The sequence below is a fragment of the Talpa occidentalis genome, unplaced genomic scaffold (assembly GCF_014898055.3).
Source record: "Talpa occidentalis isolate TD23 unplaced genomic scaffold, MPIMG_talOcc4v2.1 talOcc4.7, whole genome shotgun sequence".
Taxonomy (NCBI): Eukaryota; Metazoa; Chordata; class Mammalia; order Eulipotyphla; family Talpidae; genus Talpa; species Talpa occidentalis.
The window spans coordinates 48,371,341-48,389,382 of record NW_023605083.1 but is presented as its reverse complement, the minus strand read 5'-3'; the positions used below and the strand labels follow the sequence as shown (position 1 = coordinate 48,389,382).

The 18,042-nt window shown below is 40.6% G+C and overlaps 1 long non-coding RNA gene across 1 annotated transcript; it reads left to right on the top strand.

Moving 5' to 3' along the window:
* Positions 1 to 7,978: 7,978 nt before the first annotated feature.
* Positions 7,979 to 16,504, top strand: LOC119232421 (uncharacterized). Its single transcript, XR_005122074.2, has 3 exons — positions 7,979 to 9,012; positions 11,545 to 11,815; positions 14,549 to 16,504. It is a non-coding gene; the product is annotated as an uncharacterized LOC119232421 (long non-coding RNA).
* The last annotated feature ends 1,538 nt before the right edge of the window (positions 16,505 to 18,042 follow it).

Here is an 18,042-nt window from a genome sequence, read left to right as displayed (position 1 = left end):
AAGATACATGCCAATATCCTTGATAGACATAGATGGCAATAATTCTCAACAAACCTAGTTCTACTTCACAAACCAAATTTAACAATATGCAAAAGGATTTGTTCTGGCAATTCAAGCGTGGATCTACAACCACGAACTGATCAGTCTCATTCACCATTATGAAAAAGGAAATATCAAAATCATATCGTCATCTAAGGATGCAGAGAAAGCATTTCACAAGATTCAACATCCACTTCTTATTAAAAACTCTTCAAAAATGGGCAAAGAAAAAACATGCCCTTACATAATAAATATCTAGGCCAATAACAGAGCTAACTAACATCATTCTCAAACGAAAGTTTTTCCTCTAAGATCAGATACAAGACAAGGATGTCTGCTGTCCCCACTACAACAAAATACAGTCAGGACAGTTAGTAACAATAAATCCTAGGGATGGAAAGGAATCTAATGGACAGAATTATAACATCCCAATGACAAAAATGCTCAATTTTGAATAAAATAGTCTGTAGCTTGCAGAGAAGCAACCACATGATCCAGCAATTTGACTTGTAGATATTTAACAAAAGGAGACAAAAACTAACTGGAAAAGATATCTGCAGCTACATATTCACTGCAGTATTATTGCAATAGCCACGACATGGAAACAAGACCATCAATGGATGAGTGACTGAAGGAAATCGGATTGTAAGGAAATCTTGCCATCTGTGACGACATAGGTGGTCCTTGGAGGCATTATATGAAGTAAAATAACTGAGAAGAGAAAAATCTCTATGATCTCACTTATCTGTGGAATCTTTGAGGGGAAAAAACAGGCTCATAAATACAGAAAACTCATATTGGTGGGCACAAGGAAAGTACGGAGAAAAATGAATAAAAAAGACCAAAAAATACAAATTTCAGTTAAAAAAGGTCACTGGATTGTAACATGGAGCCTGGTGTCTATAGTTAATACTGCATTGCGTATTTGAAATTTGGCAGCACAATACATTTGCAAAGTTCTCATCACAAGGAAAAAAACAAATTTTTGTTACTCTGTATCATAATGGGTGACTCTGCATGATCAGAGCAGAAAGGTGAAGGAGGACTCCTAGAGCCCTGGCTGGCTTTGTCAGGCTTTTTCTGGGTTTACCAGGTACATGCCAGCAGGGGCGCCCCAGGGATCAGGAGGCTCTCAGGCCTCCTGGCCCCAGGTGAATCTTTCAGGGCTCTCTGGCATTCTCTGGTGGCCTCTGCTTCTCTGCTGCTCCTCTACCTATCTCTCACTTCTTGTTGTGGTTGTTCTGTACTGCTCTCTGGCTTGCTTCTGGTTCGGTTCCTCTCTTAAAGGCCCAGTCTCAGCCCAGGTGTACCCACCTACGTATGCCCACACCCCACTCCAGATGCCCACCATCAGGCATGCATTCAGGACCCCAAGGGTCCATTATCAACCCTAATGGGGGGAGGGCAGAAAAGCCTAACAATCATCCACCCCACAGATGTTAACCAGATTTATAGTGGTGAGCATTTTTAAACGTATACCAATACGAAATCCTTCTGCTGTATACCTAAAATTAATATGCCAGTCATAGCTAAAAAAAAATTGAAAATAGCACTTCAGTTAAAGTCTAGCCTTATTTTTACCTCAGGTCCATATATAATTCTGCTATATCTGAAGACAGATGTGCTTTCAGTCTTTGTTATGACATTAAAAGGAAGTATAAATGCCCATATATTCTGTATTATACAGGTTATAATTTTGTCAATTACTCTTTTGAGTTAGTGATAATGTGAAAGATGTGTGCACAAGCAAATGAAGCATAAAGCTAACGAAGCCATGAATGCTGAGAGTTTCTTGTAGTGATAAAGTGGTCTCAAAAAAGGCATACTATGCTAGGAAACATTATTATTTGTCTCTCTGGTAAAATGCCACGAGAGGTTTCAGAAGAAAGGGACTAGTATTTCTATGTCTTTGGTAACCTGTGGTGACATTTTTTCTATTCTAAATACATATCCCTTTTTATACTTAAAACAATAAAAATTAGGGCCTCCCTGGTGGCGCAGCGGTTGAGCGCTGGGTTACGAAGCTGCCGGCAGTCTCTGCAGCACCGTTTCAATCCCCAGCCACCGGGTGAGGGTCCCACATGGCGCGCAGACCTCTCCTGCCACGCCCGCTGCTCCCCTCAACAGTGTATTTCGGTCCTTCTGCCTGCTCTGCTCCCGCTCTGGCTCTGGTGAATTCTCTCACCCTCCCGTGCTTCTGACTGTACCTAGTACTTGTATAAATAAATAAATAAAGAAATCTTTAAAAAAAAAAAAAAAAAAAAAAAAAAACAATAAAAATTAAAAATGCATTAATTCTTGGAACAAAAGTGCATTTCAAAAGCAATGTTATTTAAAATAGCAAAATTATAAAATGTAAACCAGATTAGTGAAGGAATAGGATTGTGTCCTAAGGGAAAGAAAAGTGAGTGCGTCTATAATATGGAAACATGAGTGGTATTTTTAGTGATAAAAATCTTCTGTATCTTGAATATACCAATGTTGATCTCTTGTTGATATCTGGTAAGGTATTATAAATTAAGCATATATGGTATGTGTTTTTTAGAACTACATGTACATCCCTATGATCTCAAAGCTCAATTTCTAAGAAAAAAGTTGAGGGCCTCCACTGGTGGCGCAGCGGTTGAGCACTGTGCTGTGAAGCTGCCGCAGCCTCTGTGGCGCCAGTTCGATCCCCGGCTGGACTTCTGACTGTACCCAGTGCATGTATAAATACATGAATAAATCTTTAAAAAGAAAGAAAGAAAGATAGAGAGAGAGAAGAGGGAGGGAGGGAGGAGGAGGGAGGGAGGGAGGGAGGGAGGGAGGGAAGGAAGGAAGGAAGGAAGGAAGGAAGGAAGGAAGGAAGGAAGGAAGGAGGTGAATGGGAGGGCTATAAGGACATGCTACGTATCTTGGTTGTGACAATTTTATTATCAAAGGCATTATGTTGTGCACTTAAATATGTGCTGCTTTTTGCATATCAATTATGCCTCAAGAAAGAAGGGTAGGAAGATTTCTCTTTTCCCTTTCTGAATAATTCAGGGTTATCGCTACTAGGTAAACCAAGGAAAAGAAGCATCCACATCTCAAAGAAATGTAAAAGAGCAGTTAGAGAGGTGATGCAGGGTCCTAGAACAGTGTGTCAGAGCCAAACCAGGGTGAAGAGGAGTTTGTCATAGAATGGTTACCTGGTGCAGGGTGTGGGTATCTACATGACACAGCTGCTTGGTCCACTGAGTCCAAGTGCAAGTGGGGAAAGAGGACACTGTACATGGAGGGGACAGTTGTGATGAGATGTTGTTTTTATACAGATGGAGTAAATGAACAAGTAAATGTATTAAGAATAACGATATTCAGATTTCTCCTTAGAGGAGAAAGAGGTCACAAACATGCAGAGTGAAAAGAAGGAAACTAAAATGATCTCTGTGAATGCAGATTGCAGCTGAAGGTATTGGTGCGAACCCACAGCTGTCAAAATAGATAGAGACGCAGACAAATAAAGATGTAGATGCATGGATATGTTGTGTTTCTGTCACACACACACATATATCCCTAACCTAGTCCACTGTGTGGGCTTAGAAGCAGCAACATCCTAACACTATGGAGCCCATCTAATACACTGACCCTGGCTTCCAAATGTCATTCTTCATTAACAGAACTGGGATTACTTGGACACATGGCCGAACCTACAGCTGATGTAGGAAAAGTATATGATAAGCCTGAAGCAAAACTTCCCTGAAATCAATATTCTAAAATAGTAAGCATTGTCATGCAAAGAAATGGCTATAACTTTTCAGCATATAAGAAACTTATCTAAATGATTTCAGGTATATGAGACTTCTTAAAACCTAATATATTCTGGTATAATATTATTGATCCGATTATAAAACAAGGGGACCACAAAATTGAGCAAGCATACTTTGTTTATTGCTTTATGCTCAGTTTTTAAAAATGTTTATTTTTAAGCCTTTTGCTACATACTGAGATTACTTACTAAACTTTGTAATCAGAAAAATTCATAGAAAAATGAACTGACAGTATTCTGGAATAGAAGCTTGCCATCTTGTCTTGGAACTGAGAAAAACTGCAAAGCATAATGAAAAACTGAACTCCTAAAAATTACTAACAAAAGAGTGACACTTACTACATGGGACGGAATATTCTGAATAGAACTAATATAATCGATAGTGGATTTTTGCTAATACTGGTTTTCAATGTTTTGCCTTTTATGTCCAGAAAGCTTCTATTTGAAAATTGCTATGATCTGCATCAATGGTAAGTTGCATGTTTTCATAAGTAAGCTGGGATATTTGCTTTTCTCTCTCTCTCACCCCAAATATAAAAACTTAAAGTATTGGTACTTACCATGGCAATTTGTTTATCTGAATAAATCCAATAAGACTCTCCTTTTTCCTCTATAGGAAAATGAATAAATCTTTGACTGAAAACCAGAATGCTCTTAGAAATCGACTGACTTCAGAACCTTTGAGGACTGCCTAATTCCTTGCTTTCAGAGATCTGTGTCTACCAGGAAGATTAAATAATGTCACTCTCTCTGGAGACCTGGAGAGCCAAGTGCGTTTTGGAACCGCAAGGATAGGAACTTACCCCAAAAGGCAGGTATTTACAGGAAAGATCTGGGGATGACACCATGGATGCTCTCTTACCCTGAGAAGCAAAGAAATAAGAGCTCAGTATGAGATTCCTTGTGGAGAGTCTAGTGCAGTCAAGCTTAAAAAAAGGTGCAGTTATATTTTGTCCTGTTGTACTTACTCAAAAGAACTGACCATTTGTTTCTATGCAGGCATCACTCTTTTTCTCTTTTCCTTATCAACTTGACATGTGGCACTGAAAAAAAAATTATAACATTTATTTGAAACTACAAAAGAAACCAAATAAGTAAAATATTCCTAAGCAAAAAAAAAAAAAAGAAAACTAAAAAACAAAAATAGAGTAATCATACTCTCTAATTTCAGCTTACATCAGAAAGGTATTATACTCAAAATAGCAAGGCATTAGAATAAAAGTAGACATACCCATTAATGAAAAAGAAATGAGGACCAGAAATACCCATACACATATAGGGACAACGAATTTATGTCAAAAAAACTAAGTGCATAAATTAGAGTAAGGCAAGTCTCTTCAGTATATTATGTAGAGAGGCTAGAGTATTATATGCAAAAGAATAAAACAAGAACACTGCTGCATACCATGCACAAAAGCACTTTATTTTTTTAATTAATGATTTATTTTATATAATTCTTACATCATTTTTCATTTTTGCATAATGTATGCATTATCATTTTGGTTATATTCCCCATACAATTGCACCCCCCCTTATATTGACCCAAGTCTTTCCTCTCCCCTGGGCGCCTCCCTCCCATGGTATGTCCTAGTTTGTAGTGCTTGTTGATTTTGATTTTTACTTTGTATTAATTAGTCTTTTTCCTGGTCCCTTATTGAGGTTTTCTAAATTCCTGCTATGAGTGAGACCATCCGGTGTTTTTCTTTTTCTTTCTGACTTATTTCGCTGAGCATGATCCCGTCTAGCTCCATCCATGTTGCTACAGACTGCATGTGTTTATCTTTTTTGATTGCTGAGTAATATTCCATGGTGTATATGTATCACATCTTGATCCAGTCATCTATTTTTGGGCATTTGGGTTGTTTCCATTGACCTACTAAAGATAGAGCTTCCATATGATCCCACAATTCCACTCCTAGGTGTTTACCCAAATGACACAGAAACATTAATTCCAAAGGGCACCTGTATCCCTATGTTTATAGCAGCGCTATTTACCAAAGCTACTTTAAATGGATTAAAGACTAACACACTTAAGATCTGAAACCATAAAATAATAGAAGAAAACCTAAGAGATAAAAATTTAAACATTGTTTTTAAGTGATGGCTTTGTGGCTGTGTCTCCAACAGACAGGGAAATAAAGATAAACAACAGAGTTTTATCAAATTAAGAAGTTTCTATACAGCAAAAGAAACCATTATTAAAACAAAAACAAACTACTGAATGGGAAAAGATATCTGTAAAATGTCGATCTGAGAAGAGTTTAATATCCAAAATACAGAAGAACTCATAAAAATCAACAACAACAAAGGCCAACTCAATTTTTGAAAATGACGAGAGGATATGAATAGACACTTCAACCAAAAAGACAAAAAGATGGCCAACAGGTCACATACCATGAAAACATGTTCACCATCTCTTAGTGTTAGGAAAACGCAAATCCAAACAATGATGTCATATTGTGCTCCTTCACACAGTGACATCTTGCTGAGAGCGGCTATATCCAAATGACATCATACAAGTGTTAGTGAGGATGAGAAGAAAAGGAGCCCTCATAGACTGTTGGCAGGAATGCTCTTTGCTGCTGCCAATATGGAACAGTATGGAGAACCCTCAAAATATTAAGGATAGAAATGTCCTAGGATCCAGCTGTCCCACATCTGGGTATTTTTGCAAAGTAGGAAAACACTAATCCAAAGAAATATGAAGCCCATATTCACACAACAGTGCACAATAACCAAGAGTTGGAAACAGCCTGCCCAGAAGAGTGGATAAATGCATGGTAACTATACCCAATGAAATACTACTCAGGTATTGGGGGAAATTATGAAATTCTGCCATTGACAATAACTTCAATAGAACCGGATGGTATTGAGCTAATTGAAATGAGTCATCAATAAAGACAAATAGTATATGACGTCACTCAATCTAGTTGATAAAGAAAACAAAATATAAGAGTATGCAACAAGTTAGCAGCTGCCACAATGAAGGGGTAAGGGATCCAGTAAGTGAGACATGGAAATCACTTTTGGTGATGAACACAATGTAGTATATATAGATGTTGGGATATGTCTGTATATCTATATAATGTCATAAACCAAACTTAGCACAAATAAGACAAAAATGCCTACAGACAGATCTCTAGTAAACCTGACATTCTGCTGTCCTGGAAATTGCAGAGCATGAAAAACAGCTCTGCCCCTTCCCTCAACCCACCAATGCCAGTGCCTTTATTGGCCTGCACCTGCGGTTTCCACCAACAGTTCTTACTAGACTCACTGCCAGATCCACTGGAAGTTAAAGCTAATATTGGTGCTTCTGAAAACAGCTAGCACAGGGTCGGTATTAAATCAAAGATGAGGACTCTGTGATTTAGTGCACGACTTGCACTTTGACTTGTCTAGGCACTGGCAGGGCCCCACGCAGTAACTGCAGTGGAGGCCACAGCCTCCAGACTTGTTCACTCCGATCCTCACAGTCACCATATTAGTAAATACCAGCATCTCTACATAGAATAGACGAGATGTGCTGCAATGCAAGCCATTGGCCACACAGCCAACACAAGGCGAAGCCTTCACAGGCCTCAATATTGTTACGCTATTGATTCCTATGATCACCTTGGAATTGGGTGGGCTGCCCACGGCAGAGGGGGCTCAAGTACCAGCACTGCAGACAGGTCCAGACCCAAGGTCTCGGAGAGTGTCTTCGGAGGCTGCAGCCAGGCTTGGCAGGATGGGGGACAGCGAGGAGAGGCTGTGAACAGCCAGGACCCCAACCTGGGATGGAAATGGCAGACAACGGAGGACAGCATCAGGGCAGGGAGAGAGGCTCGGGCTTCCAGAAACCTCCCAGAATCTCATCTTGGAAGTTGATGTCACCTCTTGCCGCAGAAACGATGGACACAGAACCCGGAAGCCAAAAGCCAGGAAGCCACTAAGCTGCGGGGCCCCGCCAAGAAGCCAAACACCGCTGCGCTCAGACCCCGCCCCCGCGTCAGGCCCCGCCCCCGCGTCAGGCCCCGCCCCCGGTGACCCCGCCCCGGGCGCGCTGGGCGGGGCCTCGCCTGCGCCTCCTTCCGTTGCTCCCGGCTCCTCGCAGCGCCTGCTGCGCGCCGGGCTCAGGGCCCTGGGCCTGGGCCTCACGGAAGGTAAATGGCGGCGCTACACTGCAAGGCGGTGTCCAAAGTCTGGGGTCTGCGAAGCAAGGACGGAGGCGGCGCGGGAGCGCTGGGCACCGCAGCCGAGGAGACTTTTCCGTGCAACGGGAAGAAAGAGAAAGGACCGGAGGCCCCTCTGTGGTTTGGGTTTTGCTGTTGTTTTCCAGTCGCTTCGATGAGGCAGCCCCACGTGCCGTCTCCGTCCCTCTGGTTGTCCAGGACTCATGTGTTCAAATGAATAGAAGGAGTGTGACGAAGCTGTGGCGTCGAACTGGTCCGCGGAAAAAGGGAATTGAACAAGAAACTAACAGCCGGACTCTCTCTGCCTCGGGGCAGGTGCCTGAGAGAGCCTGACATGCATGGGGGAGCCTCTGAGCAATTCCTCGCTCTCCCATGGCCCGTCCTGGGTGCCCTCCCACCGCTGTCCCCTGCGGAGCCCTCCCCCGGATGGGTGTTTCCTACAGCTCTAAGCTTCGGTCAACAGCCTGATTCTGGACGCGAGCCAGAAATGGGAGCAAGCGTTCATTCGGCTTCTGGAAATAGTCCCTCCGTCGTCCTTGAGCGCACTGTTACCCCATTCTCAGTCCCTGCGCAGTGGTCCTCGTTCCCCAACACTCCCCTGAGAAGAATAAGTATGTGACTCAGATGTGGCAGAAAAAATCATATCCTTCCTTTGGCCTCAGTGATTGATCAGGAATGGGCATGTGACTGAACTGGAGATTATAAGACAAGAAGGGTCTTTTAGTGGGAGGGACACGTGTTTTAGCTGCATCTGAGCCTTGGGGGATCAGGCTATGAATTGACCAGACAGAACATCTTACAATGAAGTCAACCCAGAACTTAGAGCCAGGAAGTAGAGAGAAACTGAATCATGATGGCATCAGCTGAACCCTAACATGAACCCTGAACCCTAATTGTGAACCCTCTACTTGATACCACCTTTAGTACCAGATTTTCTCAGATACCTGAGAGAAAAATCTCTTTCACGATTAAGACCATTGCATATGCTGTTATCCAAATATTACACACAATGTAAGGGAACTTTCCATCCCTGGCTTCCTCTTCCATGCAAGGACACTAAATGTATCTATAACCTTCTCTCTTGTTCAGGTCACCCTTCTACAAGATAAATAAAGAAACCTAGTGAGTGGAAAGCATTGGGAAGATTAAAAGAGGCTCAGAACCCCCATTTTGAAAGGGTAAAAAGATAGCCAACAATAGTCACTACTGGGCGCCTTTTTCTATTTAGTTCAGTCTTCAACGCCAACCAAATATGTAGACAGAGAGAAAGAGCCTCTGTTACTGACTCTATTATGGCTGGACATAATGCAATATTCACTACCCATGCCCATTGGGCACATTAAAAGACCAGTGACTGCATAGCCTCTTGCTACGTGTGAGGAAAATACTGTTTTCCTAAAGCTCCCCAAATAATGGAGGCTGATTATTTGTCATGTGAGCAAACATCATTTCATCCCTTAAAAAATTGTGTGTCTCCCAGGTGCTTACACACATAAACCATCTACTACTTAAGAAAATTATCCATACATGCTTTCTCAGATCAGTGGAGGCCCTGCTACCTTAAGCAACTCTCCCTCTTTCAATGTAACGTTTTCATCAGTGCCCTGACTCTGCTTTCTTTGGAATATCCAGCTAAATATTCTCCCATTTGGGAGGACTATACCTCACAGTTTCTTTGGGGTTCAGGATATGTGAAAGCCATTAATAACCCCATGGTACCAAAAACCGAGAATTTCCTATTAAAAAAAAAAAAAGGAAAATTAACTTTAATTCTTGCTGGAGTCCACATTGGCAGGGAGTTGAAACAGCAATCAACAGCTTGATAACTTACACTGCTTCAGATGAAGTTTGCCTAAAGCAAGGCCATAATTTCACAGAGGAAAAGTACCCATTCTTGTCAGTTAGCCATCCCCTCCCCACAACAGTGAAGCACCTGCTAATCTTGCAATGATCAGTTCCTTGCCTGTATCTCACCCACATGAAAGAAGGAAAAGAAGCCAAGTCTACTAGGATAGTTAAGGGGACAACTTCTACAAGGCTGTGAACTGTCACTTGGCCTCCCTAATGAGACCAAATGTGTCCTTTTGACCTCAGGAAAATAGCAGCCTAATTTTGACATTGATCCAGGGTCAATGGATGTTCTAGTAGAAAAGTCTCAAGAAAGAGTAGCCCCTTGATTGATTGCCTGAGCCCCTTCCTTGCAACTTCGGATTAGGCCAATATTCTCATTATTAGCCCTTTGGAGACTGCCTCATGAAATTTGATACCCTTAGGCAGTAGAGAAATCCACAGTTCTTGAAACTGGCATCTGGGGTGGACATACCCAGTCTGTATCAAGGTAAAAGTCAATTCATTCATTTTGTTTTCGCTGACATTAGGATCAGTGTGAGTTTGTGGTTGTATACATGCAGGTAGCCCATTCCCATTACATCCTATGTGTGGGCTCGTGTCCCAAAATTGCAAAGCACTGTACACTATGACCCATGACTTTGAGCATGAGGTACTTGAAATTTTTTACAGAATGAGCCTGATCTCTGTATTAATTGTTCATAAGTACACTTTCCCCCTTTAAATGATGGTTCTGTTTATTCCTTTGCTACCTGTTTTGACAGTTCACTTGGTAATTGTTCTCAGGATGCAAATTCAGTGTCTGAATTAGCTCTGAATCGTTCTTGCTCTGAATATAAGCATTGGGAGCCAGGCATATATTGTCTGTGACCCCAGCCCAGTATCTTATCCCATTTATACTACCGTATCTGTCTTGGTTAGAAGTCCTAGGGTATATGGAAATCCTCCTGAAAGTGTGTTATGTACTCTGAGTTTCCTAGTTCTGCCTTTTATTTCAGTGGTTGACTGATTCACTATAATATTCAAGTTGTGAGAATTTAATTGAATTGATGAATGGTCTATATTAAATATATTAACAAAAGCAGAAACTAAGCCTTTGTAGCCCATAGGATTTGTTTCCTCTTTATGTCCAGTTATCTGTACAGGAGCTTCTTGAAATCTATAGTCCAGATTTAGGAGAGAGTGAAGAGTCTATTGTGGAGCCAGAATGAGTCATTTTGTGGGTAGCTTTTCTTCCAAATAAATGTGACCACTAGCAGTGGTGAGTCAGGTGGTGCTCAGAGTTTTTTCTCATTACCATTCTTGGTAACTCCCCACTGCCTTTAACTCCATGCCACTTTTCTCTCCTTTGGATGCTACACACTTTTTGATGTTTTTCTTACCAGCTGCACCTCCATGCAGCCCCAAAGAGTTTTCACTTGATGACAGAGATATGGGTAAGACAAAGGATCTGCTTGTCACCTTAACTTTACTTTTATGACTGTGTACTGAATGGAGTGACTTAAAAAACCCTTGTGTTAGGAAGACTTCAAAGACTTCAGTAATCCCCACCTTTTAATACAAATATTCACAACCTCATGGAAATAACCTTTAGTGTAGGTTGAGTTCATGATTTAGTTCTAAAATAAGGGAAAGGAGATGGGTATCATTTCATTTATTCATTACTAAAGATTGTAACTTCTGTCTTGCTAGCAGACTCCCAGTTTTCCAGAAGCAAGCTGCCATATTGGAGTGACCCACCTGACATGGACATGGCACTGAGGTCTCCAGCTAACTCCAGCCCATAGAAAACAAGAGATTGAGGGTCTCAGCCCATCATGCCTTGAGGAAATGAACCCTTCCAAGAACTACTGAAGTGAACACAGAAGTGGAACCTGATCCTTCCCCATTCAAACCTGCAGATGAGACCCACGACCCAGTTTACATCTTGAAAGCCTTGTAAGAGACCCTAAAGCAGAGAACCCAGGTAAGCTTTGCCTGGATTCCTGACGCACAAAAACTGAGATAACATTATGTTCTTTAAGACACTAAATTTTGAGGTATTCGTTCCACAGCAGTAGATTATGAATATACCCTAAATTACTATTCCATTGATTTAAGGTGTATCATGGCTTTAGATAGGCAACAAAGAGAAGCAAGCTCCTTTGACAAGTTCCTGCACTTGGTGTCTTCACACGCAAGACTGTCTCACACTTTCTTATTCTGGGATATATTACTGTGTTCCACAAAGCCCTGAATAGTCTACAGCAGCAGGATGTAAGTCAGATATTGTTGGATGGAATGAGTGCCCAGGATGATGGTGTCATTCTTGCCCTCTGATTTTCATCCTTTCCCACTTACTCCACTATTATAGTTTCCTTATTCTTTGAATCCTTTCCCCCACGTTCAGAGTGACCCTCTGTTGAAAATCTCTACAAGCGATGGCCACGTGATAACTTGACCTTGCAATATTGCTATCAGACTAGACCTCCTGAAGATATTCCCCAAGGAAGATCTCTTCACATTCATTCCCAATGCTTGAGGGATTTTCACAAGCATGGAGACCTTGCTGTGGAAATCAAATGTACCTTTCAGAAATTTAAAACCCCCACACATCACAGATTTTGTACCCAGCACCCATCTATTTTCTAGATTCTGCCCTCACCAACCCAGTTGCACAACAGCAAAACTTATTCATACATAACTTCTCAGTGACAACCCACCTGTCAGATACTCTGGAATCAGCAACATTTTCTAAATGAAAGTATGCTGCTATTTCTCAGAAAAGAAAATGTACACCCCTGATCCTTTTCAGCGATGCAGGTTCCATACTGCTTTATTAAGGTAAAGTAAAGGGAGAGGATGAACTGTTCTCCATTCTATTAGGGTAAGGTAAGTAGTAGGGAACTCGGCCTAAATCACATATAACCTCAAGGAGAGAAGGGCTCTCTCAGGAGTCGATGACATTTATTCTTCACTGGAAAGCTCTAAGCGAAGATTTTTCTTTATCCCTAACCTCAAGGCCTACACACCCACACACATCCAATTCCACAACATTCTGGAGGCAACAAGGGAGATCTTTGACTATATTATGCTAGAATAACCCACCCTATAAATATTTATGGTGAAGAAGCAGATGAAAATACAATTTAGGGCATGTTCTTTTGGACTTTTAAAGGTTTTTCTCACTTTGGAAAGGCCTGAAAGTTTTTATTCTTTCCATTGAAGTATTAATACCCAAAAATACAAAATATCTGCACAAAATCTAATAAAAGACTCCAGGATCACACTAAGAATACCACTGTATGTCTCTCTACAATGGACTAATTACCTTTCCGAAGCCAAAGAGAAAAATCATTGAGAACTGAACTAACCCCATCCTCTCCTAATACTTAAGTCCTGAAACCCAAACTCACAGAGAATATCCCTAGCATAGCGTTCAGCTTCATCCCTTCAAGTTTATTTATCCCCTGTTAGTCGGATATTATCGAGGCCCTTGACCAACATAATCTTTGAAAGTCTAGTATGCCCAGGATTTACAGCCCCAAGATCTATTCTGTCCTAAACTACTACTTCCTTCATGTGTTTTTAATTGTATGAAACCAGTACTATAACAAACAGCATCCCTGTCCTCCTCGTCTCTTCTCATGAGATACCCTGTTCACCAAATATTAATAGGATGAGAGAGCAGTACCAGTGATCAGAAAGGATGATAAAGAGGGAGGCAAGGACATAAGTTACCCCTGGAATCACGATAAACAATTTAAAAATCTTTTAGCAATTTTCTTTTGCCAAAATCCCTTTAGGGCTATTCAGCCCCTAAGTATTCTCATTCTCCTCCCTTCCAGCCACACAGTGTCTCACCCTGCTGCTCCCTCTTTCTTCTCTCAACCAATTCCCCTCTCTCCCTTGAAAATAAGTAAGTCTTTATTTTACCAACATGAAATTCAGTTGTGCTGTTTTGTACTTGTAGACCAAACTCATCTGATTTAGGGAGCAGGCTTCTCCTTACATAACTTCTAATGAGCACAAGTCTACAAAGATATCTGTGCAGAGTTGGTATTGAATCACATGTCTAATGGCATCTTTCATGAAATGTTTTATTTTTTTCCCGTCTACTCTGTGACTTTTACACAAGTTCTTCTAAGATCTCCATAGTTTTTATTTTAAAAAAAAATTATTTATTTATGCATACAAGAACTGTGGTACATGCCAGAGGGGCAGGAGGTGAGAGAATTCACCACAGACAGAGTGGGGAACAGAACAGGCATATTGACTGAAATATACTGCGGAGTGGAGCAGCAGGCGAGTCAGAAGAGGTCTGCTGTGCCGTGTGGGTAGCTCCCTGGCCGGGGATCAAACTTGTGCTGCAGTTGCTGGGGATAGATTCATAGGTTGTGTCTTACCCCTGTGCCACCAGGGAGGCCCTCTATAGTTTTTAAAATACTATCAAGATAGTGGTATAAATGTATCTGATTTCTTCATCCCATGCTAGCTAATCATTTAATGGTTATAACCTTTACAACTTTGTTATTTAGATTATAAACTGCTGAAATGAAGCCCTCTGTCATTTTATTGGTTTGCTTCTCTGTGTTCTCAGCCTGAGTCTTATAGATTAGTGTTGGCCACACCCACCCAATCATTTCCCTCCCACCTAGAAGGGCTTATCAGTAATGATAGTTTCTTTCTGTGCTGCCCTTTAAATCCACCTCTTCACCAGACCACCGAAAAGAAAGCTACACGTCAAGCACAACCCTTCTCTTGTTCCCTACCTTGACTGAAGGAGGAATCTGTTCAAAAAATCTTTCCCACGTCAGTTTGCATCTCTGGTACATTTTTTTGACCACATTGGTCCTGCCTGTACCTACAGTCTGTAGGACTCACAACAGTAAAAGCATCCTTTAAAGTTTGAACAAGATAAATACCACCAAAAGATGTCCAAGAAAGAAGGGTCTTATAAAAATGGTACATCAAATTTATTCTTGAAAATCATCTGGTCATCAGCAAGAAAGGCAGAGAACCTGATCCTGGCAAATGGAAACCAAAGACACATGACGATGAATGTAAATGTGATTATGGACTGATGCATGATGGAGGTTAAATAAAAGGGCCACAATGAAACATTTGGAACACTTTGAAAAATTACAAGAAAAAAAAATCACAAAGGACATTCATTCCTCAATAAATGGGCAAAAATGGAATATGAAAGAGATTAAAATTTTATGACAATTGTAACTGTACTATGAGTGCAGAATGGATATTTTTATTAAGGAATACACAGATATTCAAGAATAATGTGCAAAATTCATGAGATGTATTTCTCAACATTTGGAAATGGATACAGAGAAAAAAGGATGCTAGGGAAGGAGAATAAACTGAAATAGCAGAGATTTTTTTTAAATGGATCAAATATTAATTGGTAATCTGAATAGAGTATGTAATTGTTTACCATCCATGCCCCTTTTCCACACATTTGTCAGATATGTTCTTTACATTGCAATTTCTGCGTTTGATACCCACAGCTGCCATCACCACCCTACCCAGACCCCAGAAATGTGCAATGCCGACTCTAAAGCAGTTGACTCGGGTTCTGTGTCAGGCAGAACTTGGGACATCTTGTACATGAGTCATGCGGACATTGCAACAGGGTTTTACAAAATACTGGAAATACTAGTCTCCCTCCCATTAAAAAAAATTTAATATACACACTGTAAAAAACAAAAAATTCCACATGTTTTCAGCATATAACCCTAATTTCTTATCTGGTGTCTCCAGGAAAGATCTCATTCATTTCCTGGGGTTACATGGTTTGAATGGGTTTGCCACCTCTGCTGGTAATTACCACTCCTCGTGGATTTCCATCTCCCAAAATGTATTGACATCATTGTTGTAGCTTCTCTCTTCTTGTCATCAAGCGCTTCAACTTTTTAAATCACTGTTAATGGTTTTATTGAAATAGAGTTCACATACCTTATGTTTCATCCATCTAAAGTATATAATTCCATAACTTTTAGTATATATCACAGACACATATAACCATCATCATGGCCAAATTTAAATAATTTTCATGAAAATGAAAAGAAACCCAGTAAACTAGCTTTCATCCCTCTTTTTTTCTCATTTCCCCACTGCAATGCAACAGCTAATCTACTTTGTCTTTCTGGATTTCCATATTCTGGATATTTCACCAGGTAAATAATGTGTGTGGTCAGTTGTCACTGGGTTCTCTCACTTAACATGTTTTCAGTGTCCGTTCACATCACAGCAATATCAGTAGTTTTTCTTGCCAAGCATGTTACCCTGATTCTGTGGAAATAGAGCATTATATTTACCTATTCTTCAGTGGATAAATGTTAGTGTTGTTTCTATCTTTTTACTATTATGAGTAGTAGTACTATGAGCATTCATTTACAAGTTTGTGTGTGGAAAGATGTTTTCATTTTTCTTGAGTATATATCTAGAAGTAGAGCTTCTAGGTCATAGCCTGAGTCTATGTTTGACATTTTGAGGAACTTCCAAACTGTTTTCCAGAACAACTACACCCTTTTCCCTTCCCACGAGCAGTATAAGGGTTCCACTTTCTCTACCTTCTCACAAACATGTTATTATCTGATTTTTTTAGTCTAGCCATCCTTGTGTATATGACATATCATCTCATAGAGGTTTTGATTTTCATTATCTGCTGAATGATGATTTTCAATATATTATCTAATCTTTTACTATGATAGCATTTTGGAAAGGAGAGTAACAAGTGCTTGATCTGTGTTTAACTGAAAATACAATGACTCATTTAAATATGACAAGTATCATTTTCTTCTAAAAATTTGAAACCATTTACATAGAATATCTTTGTCAACATGTATAGTTTTGTACTTCTGAGCGTTTGCATGATATAGGAACAACAATCCTGTGTGAATTTTCTCTGTGAAATTACTTTCTGCATGGGGTTGAGGGAAGAATTCACTTAAATGAGTTCTCAGTTGACTCAAAGAGCAGAAGTGTGTGCCAACCATTCTAAGGCTCAGTGCTCTTTCCCCAACAATGCTGTTTATTTTGGGGATATGTTCATTGCAAAATATCAAAGAAATGGGAGAGCTTCTATATTGGCAGAGAGCATATGTGCAAGAGTCGAGTTTTAAGATATTAGAGCTGACTTTCATACATTCAGCATAGTAAAAAAGATGAGCTGCATCACACTTTCTAGTTCCTAATTGTGGAAGTTGTGCGAAGGTTACTTGGGAAGTTATTTTGTTCTGTGTATCTTGTATATGTTTAAATATTGCTGTGATGGAAACTGAAAATTAAAAAATTAAGATACTAAGTGCCTCATAAGAGAGAAGGATAGCACAAAAGAATACCTGTCAAGGGTGGCCTCTGTCCATCCAGATTAGAGTGTAGCTGTGCCTCATCAAAGAAATTTTGAAACTATAACTCCTTTGCTGGTGGGTTGGAAACTATTAAATATAACAGAAGAAAAGTGGAATAGGAATGTGTTTTGGAAAGTTTGTTGATGAAAAAGTGGCTAAAAGCCCTCTCGTGGTTTCTCTGTGAATGGTGCTCCAGCACATCTTTGAGCAAATGAGATAAGTGTGAGGGAAGTGAAGGAGGTGTTGAGTGGCACCAAAGAGAATGCACTAAAGAGACACTGAACTGAGTTGCATTGGTTGTGTTCCCATTTTACTACACATGAGATCATTCCTTGTGGTATGCCTGTCCTCCAAAACCCTCTTGTATGTTGAGTCAAAGAGAAGTGTATGCCAACCCTTGTAAGTCTGTGTATGTGCAGTTTGACCAACAGAGCATTGTCTGGAGGTCCTTGGTGAGTCCCCACAGAGAAACTGTAACTCTGGTGCACAGTCTTAGACTCACTGCTGGCTCATGAGCAGCAAGTGTTGTGAGCGAGAACTACCATGACTCCCCCAGGGACATGTGCATTGAAGGTGCTACCTCCATCCTAATAGGTGAACTCTACACACTAATGGTGGATTCTTGTCATCAAGTTTGAATAGAAAGAAGGCACCAAGACACCTTCCCCAAGGAAGAGGATGCCATGCCTGATGATGTGCCCGCAGATACTGCATTAGTACTAAAAGTACCCATGAAATCTGTGGCCAAAAGGCATCAGGATGATGTGCAGTACCGGCCCAGCCTCAGGGAGTGCTGCCTGTATCAACTGAGTAGTGGGAACAGCACAGGATCATGACATAGTGATGA